The sequence below is a fragment of the Notamacropus eugenii genome, chromosome 1 (assembly GCF_028372415.1).
Source record: "Notamacropus eugenii isolate mMacEug1 chromosome 1, mMacEug1.pri_v2, whole genome shotgun sequence".
Classification (NCBI taxonomy): Eukaryota; Metazoa; Chordata; class Mammalia; order Diprotodontia; family Macropodidae; genus Notamacropus; species Notamacropus eugenii.
In genome coordinates this window covers 206,640,502-206,654,665 of record NC_092872.1, presented here as the reverse complement: position 1 = coordinate 206,654,665, position 14,164 = coordinate 206,640,502, and the positions used below count along the sequence as shown (strand labels likewise).

At 37.6% G+C, this 14,164-nt stretch overlaps 1 long non-coding RNA gene and 2 other non-coding genes across 3 annotated transcripts in view; 1 reads left to right on the top strand and 2 right to left on the bottom strand.

Annotated features, from left to right (window-relative positions):
• The window catches only part of LOC140514560 (uncharacterized), a 60,626-nt gene that overhangs the window by 21,246 nt on the left and 25,216 nt on the right, over positions 1-14,164 (bottom strand). The gene's annotated exons all lie outside the window — the stretch shown is intronic.
• TRNAF-GAA (transfer RNA phenylalanine (anticodon GAA)) lies at positions 2,991-3,063 on the top strand. Its single transcript has one exon. It is a non-coding gene; the product is annotated as a tRNA-Phe (tRNA).
• On the bottom strand, positions 4,706-4,778 carry TRNAF-GAA (transfer RNA phenylalanine (anticodon GAA)). The gene has a single exon. It is a non-coding gene; the product is annotated as a tRNA-Phe (tRNA).

Sequence of the window (14,164 nt, the reverse complement as noted above, 5' to 3'; positions counted from 1 at the left end):
GACCCCAATTTTGAAAGAAGTTCTACTGTCAGTAAAATGATATCAAACAGCACCACATGCTACAGAGAAATCTTTCATGAAAAGAAAAACTAATCAATGAATCAAATTTTATTGTTATCTTATTCTAAGAAATTGCCACAGGGAGTGGAGCCATAGAAAATAGAGTAAAGGCAAGAACTCACCTGAACTCTCCCAAATTACCCTCCAAACAATGTTAAAATAGCACTCAAAATGAGTGCTAGAGTGGCAAAATCAGCAAAAGGACAGGGTAAAACAATTTTCTAGTCCAAGACAGCTTAGAAGGTACCTCGGGGGGCAGAACCAAGATGGCAGAGTAGAAAGACTCACATACTCTAGTTCTTCACCCGCAGCCCAGAAAATGCCTGTAAAAAATGACTCTCAACAAATTCTAGAGCAGCAGAAGCCACAGAACAATGGAGTGAAAGACATTTCCAGCCAAAGGTAACCTGGAAAGTCAACAGGAAAGGTATATTGCATGGGACATGGAGCAAAGCCCAGCCCTGGTCATGCAGAACTAGGAGGAACAGGACTGGAGCAGGCCTACAGGGCAGAATCCCCAGCAGCAGTGGAGGGTCTCAGATCCCTCAACTCAGAAGTGCCAAAGAAAACTTCCAAGGTAGGTGACAGGGCTTTCCCAACTGGGTGAGAGGGGAGCAGGGTACCTCCTTAGCACCATCCCCAGGTAGCAGCAGCAGTAGTGGCAGCAGCAGCAGTGATGGCAGCAGGTGCAGCATCCATTTGTGAAGCACTCCCCCTAAAACCCCTGGGGGAATTGAGCAGCTAATCTGAATCTCAACCCTGAACACCATCCTGGGATGAGGAGGAGCCCTAGGACCTTCCTCTTGACAAAGGATTCAAAAGTCAAGTAACTGACTGGGAAAATGCCCAAAACAGAGGGAAAAAAATAAGACCATAGAAGGTTACTTTCTTGGTGAACAGGTATTTTCTTCCATCCTTTTGGATGAGGAAGAAAATGCATGCTGTCAGAGGAAGTCAAGGCTTCTGTATCAGTACCTCCAAAATGAATATGCAATGGGCTCAGGCCATGGAAGAGCTTGAAAAGCAAGTCAACAGCTTGGTAAAGGAAACCCCAAAAAATGGTGAAGAAAATAACACCTTTTAAAATAGGCTAGCTTAATTGGAAAAAGAGGCCCAAAAAGCCAATGAGGAGAAGAAGGCTTTGAAAAGCAGAATTAGCCAAATGGAAAAGGAGGTCCAAAAGCTCACTGAAGAAAACAGTTCTTTTAAAATGAGAGTGGAGCAGATGGAAGCTAATGAGAAGCTAATGACTTTATGAGAAACCAAAACAAAACCAAAAGAATGAAAAAATAGAAGATAATGTGAAATATCTCATTGGAAAAACAACTGACCTGGAAAATAGATCTAGGAGAGAAAATTTAAAAATTATGGGACTACCTGAAAGTCATGATCAAAAAAAGAGCCTAGACATCATCTTTCATGAAATTATCAAGGAAAACTGCCCTGATATTCTAGAACCAAAGGGCAAAATAAATATTGAAAGAATCCCCTGATCACCTCCTGAAAGAGACTCAAAAAGAGAAGCTCCTAGAAATATTGTGGCTAAATTTCAGAGTTCCCAAGTCAAGAAGTAAGTATTGCAAGCAGGTAGGAAGAAACAATTTGAGTATTGTGGAAATACAATCAGGATAACACAGGATCTAGCAGCCTCTACATTAAGGGATTGAAGGGCTTAAAATAGGATATTGCAGAAGTCAAAGGAATTGGGATTAAAACAAAGAATCACCTACCCAGAAAAACTGAGTATAATACTTTAAGGGAATAAATGGTCATTCAACGATATAAAGGATTTTCAATCATTCTTGATGAAAAGACCAGAACTGAAGAGAAAATTTGACTTTCAAACATAAGACTCAAGAGAAGCATGAAAAGCAAACAGGAAATAGAAATCATAAAAGACTTTCTAGAGTTTAACTCTTTATATTCCTACATGGAAAGTTAATATTTGTAACTCTTGAGACTTTTCTCAGTATTTGGGTAGGTGGGGGGATTATACACACACACACACACACACACACACACACAGAGCACAGGTTGAGTTGCATCAGAAGGGATGATATCTACAAAAAATAAAATTAAAGGGTGAGAGAGGAATATATCGGGAAGAGAAAGGGAGAAATGGAATGGGGCAAATTATCACTCATAAGGGAGATAAGAAAAATCTTTTTCAGTGGAGGAGAAAAGGGAGGAGGTGAGAGGGTAAAAGTGAAGCTTATTCTCTTCACCTATGACTTAAGGAGGGAATAATATGCTCACTAAATTTGGTATGAAAATCTATCTTACACTACAGGAAAGTAGGGGAGAAGGGGACAAGTGGGGTGAGGGGGATGATAGAAGGGAGGGCAAATGCGAGAAGGGAATAATTAGAAGTAAATACTTTTGGGAAGGGACAAGGTCAAATGAGAGAATAGAATAAATGGGGGGCAGGGTAGGATGGAGGGAAATATAGTTAGTGTTACACAACATGACTATTATGGAAGTCTTTTGCAAAATGACACATTTTGTAGCCTGTATTGAATTGTTTGCCTTCTCAGGGGGGATGGGGGGGGAGGGAGGAAGGGAGAGAAGTTGGAGTTTAAAGGATTAGAAACAAATGTTGAGAACTGCTATTGCATATAACTGGGAAATAATAAATACAGGTAAGGGGGTATAGAAATCTATCTGGCCCTACAAGAAAAGAGAGAAGATGAGGATAAGGGAAGGGTGGGGTGTGATAGAAGGAAGGGCACATTGAGGGAAGGGGTAATCAGAATGCAAGGTGTTATGGGGTGAGGGGAGAGGAGAGATGGGGAGAAAAATTGGAACTCAAAATTTTGTGGAAATGAATGTCAAATCTAAAAACAAATAAATAAACATTAAAAAATAATAACTTTATCAAAATTGTAGAATATAAAATAAACCTACATAAATCATCAGCATTTTCCAGTGGGGCCGAAGTAGCTCAGTTGGGAGAGCGTTAGACTGAAGATCTAAAGGTCCCTGGTTCAATCCCGGGTTTCGGCAAGAATGTGGGTTTTTGGAACCAGGAGAACTTTGTGCACAGCAACGACCACAGTGTGCAAGAGTTTTTTCTGGTAGACTTGGAATTTTGTAATAACGCAAGAACTTATTTTAAAAAAAATCTGAATGGTGGTTTTCTAAGGCAAAATGCCTTCCACACTCAGAGAAAGAAATATGGAAGTCATGCGCAGAATGTAGCGGATCATGTTTGAGAGAGAGCACAGGTTGAGTTGAATCAGAAGGGATGATATCTACAAAAAATAAAATTAAGGGGTGAGAGAGGAATATATCGGGAAGAGAAAGGGAGAAATGGAATGGGGCAAATTGTCACTCATAAGGGAGATAAGAAAAATCTTTTTCAGTGGAGGAGAAAAGGGAGGAGGTGAGAGGGTAAAACTGAAGCTTATTCTCTTCACCTATGACTTAAGGAGGGAATAACATGCTCACTAAATTTGGTATGAAAATCTATCTTACACTACAGGAAAGTAGGGGAGAAGGGGACAAGTGGGGTGAGGGGGATGATAGAAGGGAGGGCAAATAGGAGAAGGGAGTAACAAAGTCCAGCAGCAAGATATAGAGAAACTCCATTTAAAATAACTTAGACAATATAAAATACTTGGGAGTTTACCCACCAAGACAAAGTCAGGAACTATATGAACACAATTAGAAAACTCTTTTTACACCAATAAAGTCAGATCTGAACAAGTGGGAAGATGTCAATTGCTCATGAGCAGTCAAAGTTAACATAATAAAATGAAAATTCTGCCTAAATAAATTTACTTATTCAGTGCTGTACCAATCAAACTACCAAAAAAATCATCTTATAGAGCCAGAAAAAAATGATAACAAAATTCATTGGGAAGAACAAGAACAAAACGTCAAGAATATCAAAGGAATCAGTGAAAAAAACGTAAAAGAAGATAGCCTACACATCCAAAATTTCAAACTGTATTACAAAGTGATAATCATCAAAATAATCTGGTACTGGCTAAGAAATGGAGTGGTTGATCAGTGAAATAAATTATATATGCAGCAACAGTAGTAAACGACCGTAAGAATCTAGTATTTGATAAACTCAAAGATCCAAACTTTTGGGTCAAAAACTCACTATTTGACAAAAACTACTAGGAAAACTGAAAAGCAGTTTTTTAAAATTTATTTTTAATTTAATTTTATTATTATTATTATTTTTTAATGTTTAACAATCACTGCCATAAAATTAAGATTTTATCCCCCTCACACCTGCCCCCTACTATCCCCCTCCCTCCCCACGACTGCATACAATTCTGTATAGGTTCTACATATACTTTCCTATTGAGTACATTTTCACTATAGTCATGCTATATGGTCGAACTAAAATAAATGGAAGAAATCATATAACAAATCAAAACATGATACACAAACACACACACACACACACACACACACACACACACACACATGATCTGCTACATTCTGCGCATGACTTCCATATTTCTTTCTCTGAGTGTGGAAGGCATTTTGCCTTAGAAAACCACCATTCAGATTTTTTTTTTTTAATAAGTTCTTGCGTTATTACGAAATTCCAAGTCTACCAGAAAAAACTCTCACACACTGTGGTCGTTGCTGTGCACAAAGTTCTCCTGGTTCCAAAAACCCACATTCTTGCCGAAACCCGGGATTGAACCAGGGACCTTTAGATCTTCAGTCTAACGCTCTCCCAACTGAGCTATTTCGGCCCCACTTGAAAAGCAGTTTTTTCAGAAACTAGGTATAGACCAGCATCTCAAACTATATAATAAGATCAAAATAGGTACATGATTTGGACATAAAGGGTGATACCATAAGCAAATTAATGAATCCTGAACTAATTTACCTGTCAGATCTATATATAAGGAAAGGCTTTATGAGTAAACAAGAAATAGAGAGCATCACAATATATAAAATGGATGATTTTAATTATGTTAAATTAATAAAGTTTTTGCACAAAAAAACCAATGCAGCCAAGATTAGAAGGAAAGCAGAAAACTGGTTGAAAATGTTTATAGCAAGTTTTTTTCTGATAAAGGTCTCATTTCTGAAAAAAAAAACCCATATATTATATATATTATTTATAATATATATTCTCAAAACTTATAGGAGTACAAGTCATTCTCCAATTGATAAATGGTCAAAGGATATAAATAGTAAATTTACAGAAGAAGAAATCAAAGCTATTTATGGTCACATAAAAAATGCTCTGTTACTATTGATTTAAGAAAGTAAATTAAACAATGTGAGGTACTACTTTCACCTGTTAAATTGGTTAATATGAGAAAAAAGGAAAATGACAAATGTTGGAGAGGATGTGGGAAAATTGGGACACTAAGGCACTGTTGGTGGAGTTATGAACTGACCCAACCATTCTGGAGGGCAATTTGGAAATATCCCCAAAAGTTTACAAAACTATGTATACCCTTTGACCCAGCAATACCACTTACTAGATCTGTAACCCAAAGAGATGTTTTAAAAAGAAATTTTTATTAAATTTGAAAAAAAATGTTTTAAAAAGAAAAATTACAAAAATATTTATAACTGCTCTTTCTGTGGTGGTAAAGAATTAGAAACTGAGGAGATGCCCATTAGTTGAGGAATGGCTGAAAAAGTTTTGGTGAATGATTGCAATGGGATACTATTGCACTATAAGAAATGAAGTGCAGAATATTTTCAGAAAAACCTAGAAAGATTTACACAAACTGCTACAAAGTGAAGTGAGCAGAACCTGGGAAACACTGTGCACAGCAGCATCACCATCAACTGTGAATGAATTTACTATTCTCAACAATACGGTGATCCAAGACAATACCAAAGGACTTAAGATGAAAAATGCCATTCATCTCCAGAGAAAAACTTATGGAGTCTGAATGCGGATCAAAGTATACTTTTTTTTGCTTTCTATATCATTCTTTGGTTTTTTTGATCTGTATTTTCTTTCACAATCTTACTAATGTGGAAATACATTTTGCATGACTGCACAAATATAACCTATATCAAATTGCTTGCCTTCTCAGGGAGTGGCACAGGGAAGGGATGGAGAAAGAGAGAGAATTTGGAACTCAAACTTAAAAAAAAAAATGAATGTTAAAAACTTTTTGTATGTAATTGTAAAAAATAAAATATTTGAGAAAAAAATTGCCACAGTCACCCCAAACCTGCAGAAACTATCACCCTGATCAATCAGCAACCATTAACATTCAGGAGAGACCCTCCATCACCATAAAGATTATGACTCACTGAAGGCTCAGATGATAGTTAGAATTTTTTAGCAGTAAAATAGTTTTTAATTAAGGTGTGTACATTTTTAGCCATAATACCATTGCCATAATGGCATAAATATCATTTTAGTCATATACCATAATACTTAATAGACTACAACATAGTGTAAACATAAATTTTATATCCACTGGAAAACCAAAATATTCATGTGACTTGCTATTTTCTGATATTTACTTCATTGCAGAGTTCTGGAACTGAACCTGTGACATCTCCAAGGCACGCTTGTATGTCAGTATGTTGCAGTTCAGACCCAGGGATGCCAAAAACTGTTGAGGTTTCATGATGTGTTGTGGTGGAACTATCTCAAAGAATTCAGAGTCAGACCACCTCTAACCCAAGTATAGGCATTTATGGAGATTGACGCCTCTCATGAAGCAGGCTAAGTTCCAAGAGGAATCAGTAACTTTAGAGAAAGTAAGATGGATTTTATGGGGTAAAGATGAAATTGCATAGTAGAAAATTACATAGAATATAGGAATATGATTAATATTAAAAAGACAGGAGGAGTTTGCTAAGGGATTAGGTAAGGGAGGAGGGGTCCCATCTATGGTTTGGTGGTTACCCTCCAATTGGCTAGTTATTGTGGTCCGGTTTGGTCAAGATAGATAGTTAGGTATTGTGGTCTTGTCATGTGCTAAACGGATGATATGATTGTGATTGACTACAAGAATACACCTGTTTCTATGGGAACTACGAGGAATGAGTCTGGGGGCAGCGCCTAGGTAGAGGCCATGGCTGCGTTCCCATGCTTGCTGTTTCTGTGAGAACTATGAGTTTCAGGGACACACCTGTTGTTCCAGTGAGCAGGGAGGCCTACATGAACAACTGAAAACATTGGCAGGGAGTGGGGGTGGGAGGGGGGCTAGGTAGGGACAGTAGACCTGTAATGAAATTAGATTACTGGGGCTGGGGGCAGTTCTATTAGGACTCCATCAGGTATCTAAGACTTGTATCCTGGTCTTCCTGACTGGCTGCCTCTTGTTTAAAGATCAAATGAATTCACAATAAGATTATAAATTTAGATCTAAAAGGGACCTTAGAGGACATCTAGTTTCACCCCTTTATTTTATAAATGACAAAACTGAAGCCCAAAGAGATTAAAGGAACCAATCCAAAATCATGCAGGTAAGTAAATGGAAAACCAATTATTTGAACACACAGCCTTTGATTCCAAATCTATACTTTTCCCAGCGTACTGTGCTATACGCTTCCCAAGGTATTATACAATAATGTTGTAAGACAGCTTGGTAAAGTGTAAAGCCTTGAGCAAATAAAAGGTATTATTATTATTATCACTACAATCTCATTCCTATTATCCAATCCACTCCACCTCCAAGCTTGCAGGTATGGAGCTAATTGAGTGGGAATTTTGAGCCCATCAGCTTTGACTACCCTCTGGTTCTTGTGAAGAGACCATTCAAGAGTGCTTGGTTCCCTGTGTGTAGCTGATCCTTTTAAGCACTGCCACAAAAAAAAAATGTTTGATTGGCAGGATAAAGGTCAGAAACTTTTAACACTTCATGGGAGAACTAGTTTCTAATCCTCATCCATTTCTGAGGTTCTTCCTTTGTTTTCATCAGTCTGACTCCCACTTAGATTCATGGAAACAAGGTCATTAACCAGGGTTTAAAACTCACTTGTCAATTTCAATTGCTAACTGCCTTCATAGGGCTAGAAATACCATCTTTAAAAAGGTACCGTTTAGGTTTAGAGGGAAATGTGAACAAAGCAAATGTTCACTTGGAGGTAAACTGTCAGTCAATCCAATAGAACCATTTCTTTCCCAGGCTCCATTTAATGGAGATGACTGACTCCATTTTGAGGTCTATGTCTCAAAGGTCAAAACTCGTCAAAATCATCTACTTCCTACAGACAGGTATCTGCACATAGCAAGTCTTCATTTATATTGTATTAGAGTCAAATTTACCCTTTTGCATTCCTATCTTACCATTTGTTTAGTTTATTTTCCCCTCTAAACAGAAAACCTCTTTTTGTTTTATTAATTTTTACTTTCAATTCCAAATTTTCTCTCCCCTTCACCCATTGAGAAGACAAGTATAATACATATTATACATATGAAGTCAGGCAAAAACAACGTCCACATGAGTCATGTTGTAGGAGGTGGGAGTGGAGAAGCTGACGCAAGAAAAATAAAGTAGAAAAAATATGCTTCAATCTGCACTCAGACTTCATCAGTTCTCTCTGGAGGTACATATCATTTTTCATCTTGAGTCATTTGGGATTGGCATGGGTCAATATGCTTATAAAAATAAAGTAGTTCACAGATGATTATCATTATAATATTATTGTTACTGTGTATGGAGTTCTCCTAGTTCTACTCACTTCACTTTGCATCTGCTCATATAAGTCTCCCTTGACTTTTCTGAAAACAACCTGCTCTTCATTTTTCACACCACAACAGTATTCCATCACAATCATATACCACCATTTGTTCAGCCATTCCCCAGTTCCCCAAATGATGGCTATTCTGTGATTTCCAATTCTTTGCCACCACAAAAAAAGAAACTGTTATAAATCTTTTTGTACATATGGGTCCTTTTCCTTTTGCTTTGATCTCTTTAGGGTATATACCCGGTAGTGGTATTGCTGGGTCAAAGGGCATACACAGTTTATACCTTTTCAGCATAATTTCAAATTATTCTCCAGAATGGTTGGGCCAGTTCACAACTCCATCAAGATTATATTAGTGTTATAATTTTTCTACATCCCCTACAGCATTTGTCATTTTCCTTTTCTGTCATGCTAACCATTATGACAAGTGTGAGGTGGTAACTGAAAGTTTTTGATTCACATTTTTCTAATTATTAGTAATTAAGCACATTTTATATGACTAATTATTAATAACTTTTATTTCTTCTTCTGAAAACTTCCTGTTCATATCTTTTGACTATTTATTATTTTGGATGACTCTTATTTTTAGAAATTTGGCTTCATCCCCTATGTATTTGAGGAATCAGACTTCTATCAAAGAGTAAGTTTTATCCCAGTTCCCTGCTTTCCTTCTAATTTTGGTTGCATTGGTTTTGTTTGCACAAATTAATTTAATATAATCAAGATTATCCATTTTACTTCCCATGATCCTCCCTATTTCTTTAGTCATAAACTTTTCCTTATTCATAGATCTGATAGGCAAAATTTTCCGTGCTTCCCTAATTTGTTTATGGTATCACTCTTTATGTCTAATGCATATATTCATTTTGATGTAAGATGTTGGACTATGCCGAGTCACTGCCACAATGTGTTCCAGTTTTCCCAGCATTTTTTTTTTGCCAATTAATTGTTCTTTCCCCAATAACTTGGATCTTTAGGTTTATCAAACAATAGGTTATTGTGGTCATTTACTTCCGTATATTGTGTACCTAATCTATTCTATTGATCAACCCCTCTATTTCCTGTTCAGTGCCAGATTGTTTTGATAATTACATGCTCTGTAATATAGATTGAGATGAAGTAGTGGTAGGTGCCCTTCCTTTCCTTTTTTCCCCATTGATTTCTTGATATTTTTGACCTTTTATTCCTCCAGATGAATTTTGTTATTTTTTCTACCTCTGTAAAAACATATCATTTTAAAGATGACATTTCCCACCCACTACAGAGGGCTAGGAGCCAAAATTGACAAGTTTCATACCTCACTCCCTTCTAATAGAGTAGTTACAGAGAGATTTAATTCCTCTAGACAAGAACTATTACTCCAACCACACTTCACTATTGATCATTTTCTTTCTTAGATGACTCTAAGGCTTTAATCAACAAGATTTCTATAAAAACTCAGATCCTGGTTCTTTATGGGTATGGATGATGGAAACTGGGTGCTTCCAGATTAGGGGAGGAAAATGTCATATTGTTAGATCTTAATCTTACTCATATTATGGCTTGGTCTATATCCATGTAATAATAAGAATAATAGTAATAGTAATTATACCTTCTATTCAGAGCTGTAACTAGTGATTCTGGTACCCAGGGCAAACACTTCAAAATGCATCCCAAGACACTGAAGTTTTTTATGATCCCTGTTGATTTAGTGTGGGAATACCTATACCCCATAAACATGGCAACTCAACCATGAGACTGAGGGTTTTATAGGGAATGGGTAGGTTCTCATTCAGGTATATCTAATTGCTTTTCTACCACTGCTATCCCAAGTTGGGAGCCACCAATAAGCAAAGCTGCATGGAGAATAGAAAGTTTTAGAATGCAAGGTTCCAGGCACAGGAGGTTTCAAAAATGTAGAAAAAGTAGAGGGAGGATAGGAAAAGCAAAAAGAGCTTTTTCTTAGAATACCATAATGCATTGATCAGTTAACTGTATCAATGCATGATAGCCTCCCCAAGGACATGACTTGTCCCAATTAGTAATAACTTAAATTTCTATAGCATATTTATGCTATAGAAGCTATAGATCCTTTTACAGGCATCATTTTTTAATCCTTATTAATAATATTCATTCTACTTTACAATTGACAAAACTAAGTAAGTCTCAGAGGTGAAGTATTTCTTTGAAGCATATGATGATAGATCTAAATCAGGCAGGGAGTTCAGAAGCCATCTATTACAACGTCATTGTTTTTCAAATGAGGAAACTGAGACATAGAGCATCTAAATGACTTGTCCAAGGTAATACAAGTAGTAAGCAGCAGAGCTGGCATTCAGGCTCAGATTTCATGACCCCTAGGTTTGGCCAAAAGCTTAGCCCTCTTTCCACTTAATACTGCACCAGTAACAGTGTCTTCACCTTCCAGATTGATTCTTTTCATAAAGGCAAATAAGTCATCTTCTGTCCAGCATTTTTGTTTATTTATTTGTTTGTTTTAGTTTTCAACATTCATTTCCAAATTTTCTCCCCATCTCTCCCCTCCTTACACCCCAAAACATGGTGCATTCTGATTATCCCTTCCACCAATCTGCCCTCCCTTCTATCACATCCCTCCCTTCCCTTATCCTCATCTTCTCTCTTTTTTTATAGGGCAAAACAGATTTCTATACCCCATTACCTGTATTTCTTATTTCCTAGTTGTATGTAAAAACAATTTTCAACATTTGTTCCTAAAACTTTGAGTTCCAATTTCTCTCCCTTTCTCCCTCTCCAACCACTCCTACTGAGGAGGCAAGCAATTCAGTATAGGCTATATATGTGTAGTTTTGCAAAAGACTTCCATAATTATCATGTTGTGAAAGACTAACTATATTTCCCTCCATCCTATTCTACCCTCTATTTATTCTATTATCTCTTTTGACCTTGTCCCTTCCCTAAAGTGTTCACTAATGTGTTCTGATTACCCCTTCCTCCCATTTGCCCTCCTTTCTATCATCCCCCCCACTCCACTCATTCTCTTCTCTCCTACTTTCTGTAGTGTAAAATAGATTTTCATACCAAATTGAGTGTTCATGTTCTTCCCTCCTTAAGCCAAATGTGATGAGAGTAAGCTTCACTTTTTGCCTCTCACATCCCCTCTTTTTCCCTCCATTGAAAAAGCTTTTCTTGCCTCTTTTATGAGAGATAATTTGCTTCATTCCATTTCTCCCTTTCTCTTCCCAATATATTCTTCTCTCATCCTTAATTTTATTTTTAGATGTAATTCCTTCCTAATCAACTCACTCTGTGCCCTCTGTCTATATGTGTGTGTGTGTGTGTATAATCCCAGCTATCCAAATATTGAGAAAAGTTTCAAGAATTATAAATATTATCTTTCCATGTAAACAGTTTAACTTTAGTAAGTCCCTTATGATTTCTCTTTCCTGTTTACCTTTTGATGATTCTCTTGATTCTTGTGTTTGAAAGTCAAATTTTCTATTCAGCTCTGGTCTTTTCATCTAAAATGCTTGAAAGTCCTCTATTTTGCTGAATGACCATTTTTACCCTGAAGTATTTTACTCAATTTTGCTGGGTAGGTGATTCTTGGTTTTAATCCTAGTTCCTTTGACTTCTGGAATATCATATTCCATGCCCTTTGATCCCTTAATGTAGAAGCTGCTAGATCTTATGTTATCCTGATTGTATTTCCACAATACTCAAATTATTTCTTTCTGGCTGCTTGCAATGTTTTCTCCTTGACCCAGGAACTCTGGAATTTGGCTACAATATTCCTAGGAGTTCTTCTTTTTGGATCTCTTTCAGAAGGTGATCAGTGGATTCTTTCAATATTTATTTTGCCCACTGCTTCTAGAATATCAGGTCAGTTTTCCTTGATAATTTCATGAAAGATGATGTCTAGGCTCTTTTTTATATCATGGCTTTCAGGTAGTACCGTAATTTTTAAATTTTCTCTCCTGGATCTGTTTTCCAGGTCAGTTGTTTTTCCAGTGAGATATTTCACATTATCTTCTATTTTATCATTCTTTTGGTTTTGTTTTGTAATTTCTTGGTTTCCCACAAAATTATTAGGGGTAGCTAGGTTGCACAGTGGATAGAGCATCCGTGCAGGAGTCAGGAGGACCTAAATTCAAATCTCACCTCAGACACTTGACACTCACTAGCTGTGTGACCTTGAGCAAGTCACTTAACCCCAATTGCCTCATACTGGGTTATCTCCAGTCATCCTCATGAATATTTGGTCACAGGATTCAGATGGCTCTGGAGGAGAAGTGAGTCTGGTGACCTGCACAGCCCTTCCTCACTCAAAACAAAGTCAAGTGCAAGTCATGTCATCATTTCTCTGATGGCATGGTCTTCTTCAACAACAAAGGATGAACACACATAAAGTCATTAACTTCCATCTGCTCCATTCTAATTTTTAAAGAACTATTTTCTTCAGTGAGCTTCTGAACCTCCTTTTCCATTTGGCTAATTCTGTTTTTTAAAGCATTCTCCTCATTGGCTTTTTGGACCTCTTTTGCCATTTGAGTTAGTTTATTTTTAAAGCATTTTGGGGGGCCTCCTTTAGCCAGCTGTTGACTCACTTTTTATGATTTTCTTGCATCACACTCATTTCTCTTCTCTATTTTTCCTCCACCTCTTTTACTTGATTTTCAAAACCCTTTTTTACCTCCTCCATGGCCTGAGACCATTACTTATTTATTTTGGAGGTTTCAGATGCAGAAGCCTTGATTTTTAGGTCTTCCTCTGATGGTATGTGTTGTTCTTCCTCATCTTAAAGGATAGAAGAAAATATCTGTTCACCAAGAAAGTAACCTTGCATAGTCTTATTTTTTTTTCCCTTTTTTGGGCATTTTCCCAGCCAGTTACTTGACTTTTGAGTCCTTTGTCAAGAGGAAGGCATACTCTAGGGACCTTTAAGTTGTTAGTTCCTCCAAGGTAGCACAATTAAGGGAGAGGAGTTTATTCCTCTCCTGGCCTGCACTGTGGTCTGGGAGCAACCACAAGCTTTTCTGCCCAGGATCTGCAAGCAGAATTCCCTCTCCACAACTGCCTCCAGCTCCACCACACTGGTACTCCTCCTCACCCCAGGACTGCCACCCAGGGCTGAGATCTAGATCAGGGGCTCAGTTCCTCCAGGGTCTTTAGGCCAAGGGCTCCAAAAGTGGATGCCACCACCTGGGACCAGGGCTAGGGGAGGCTTCTGCTCCCTTCTCACCCAGGTGAAAGAGCTTTCTCGCTGACCTTTGAAGGTATCTTTGGCTTTTGTGGGTTGAGTAATCTGGCAACCATAGCTGCTGCCCAGGATTCCATGCCCTGAAGCTTGCTCCAATCTTGACCCTGCCACATAGTACAATCAAAGCTGTGCTGCACTCCACTCTGAGCCCAGTGTAATAGACCTTTCCTGTCAGCTTTCCAGGCTATCTTGGGTGGAAATCTCTTTCACTCTGTCGTTTTGTGGCTTCTGCTGCTCTAG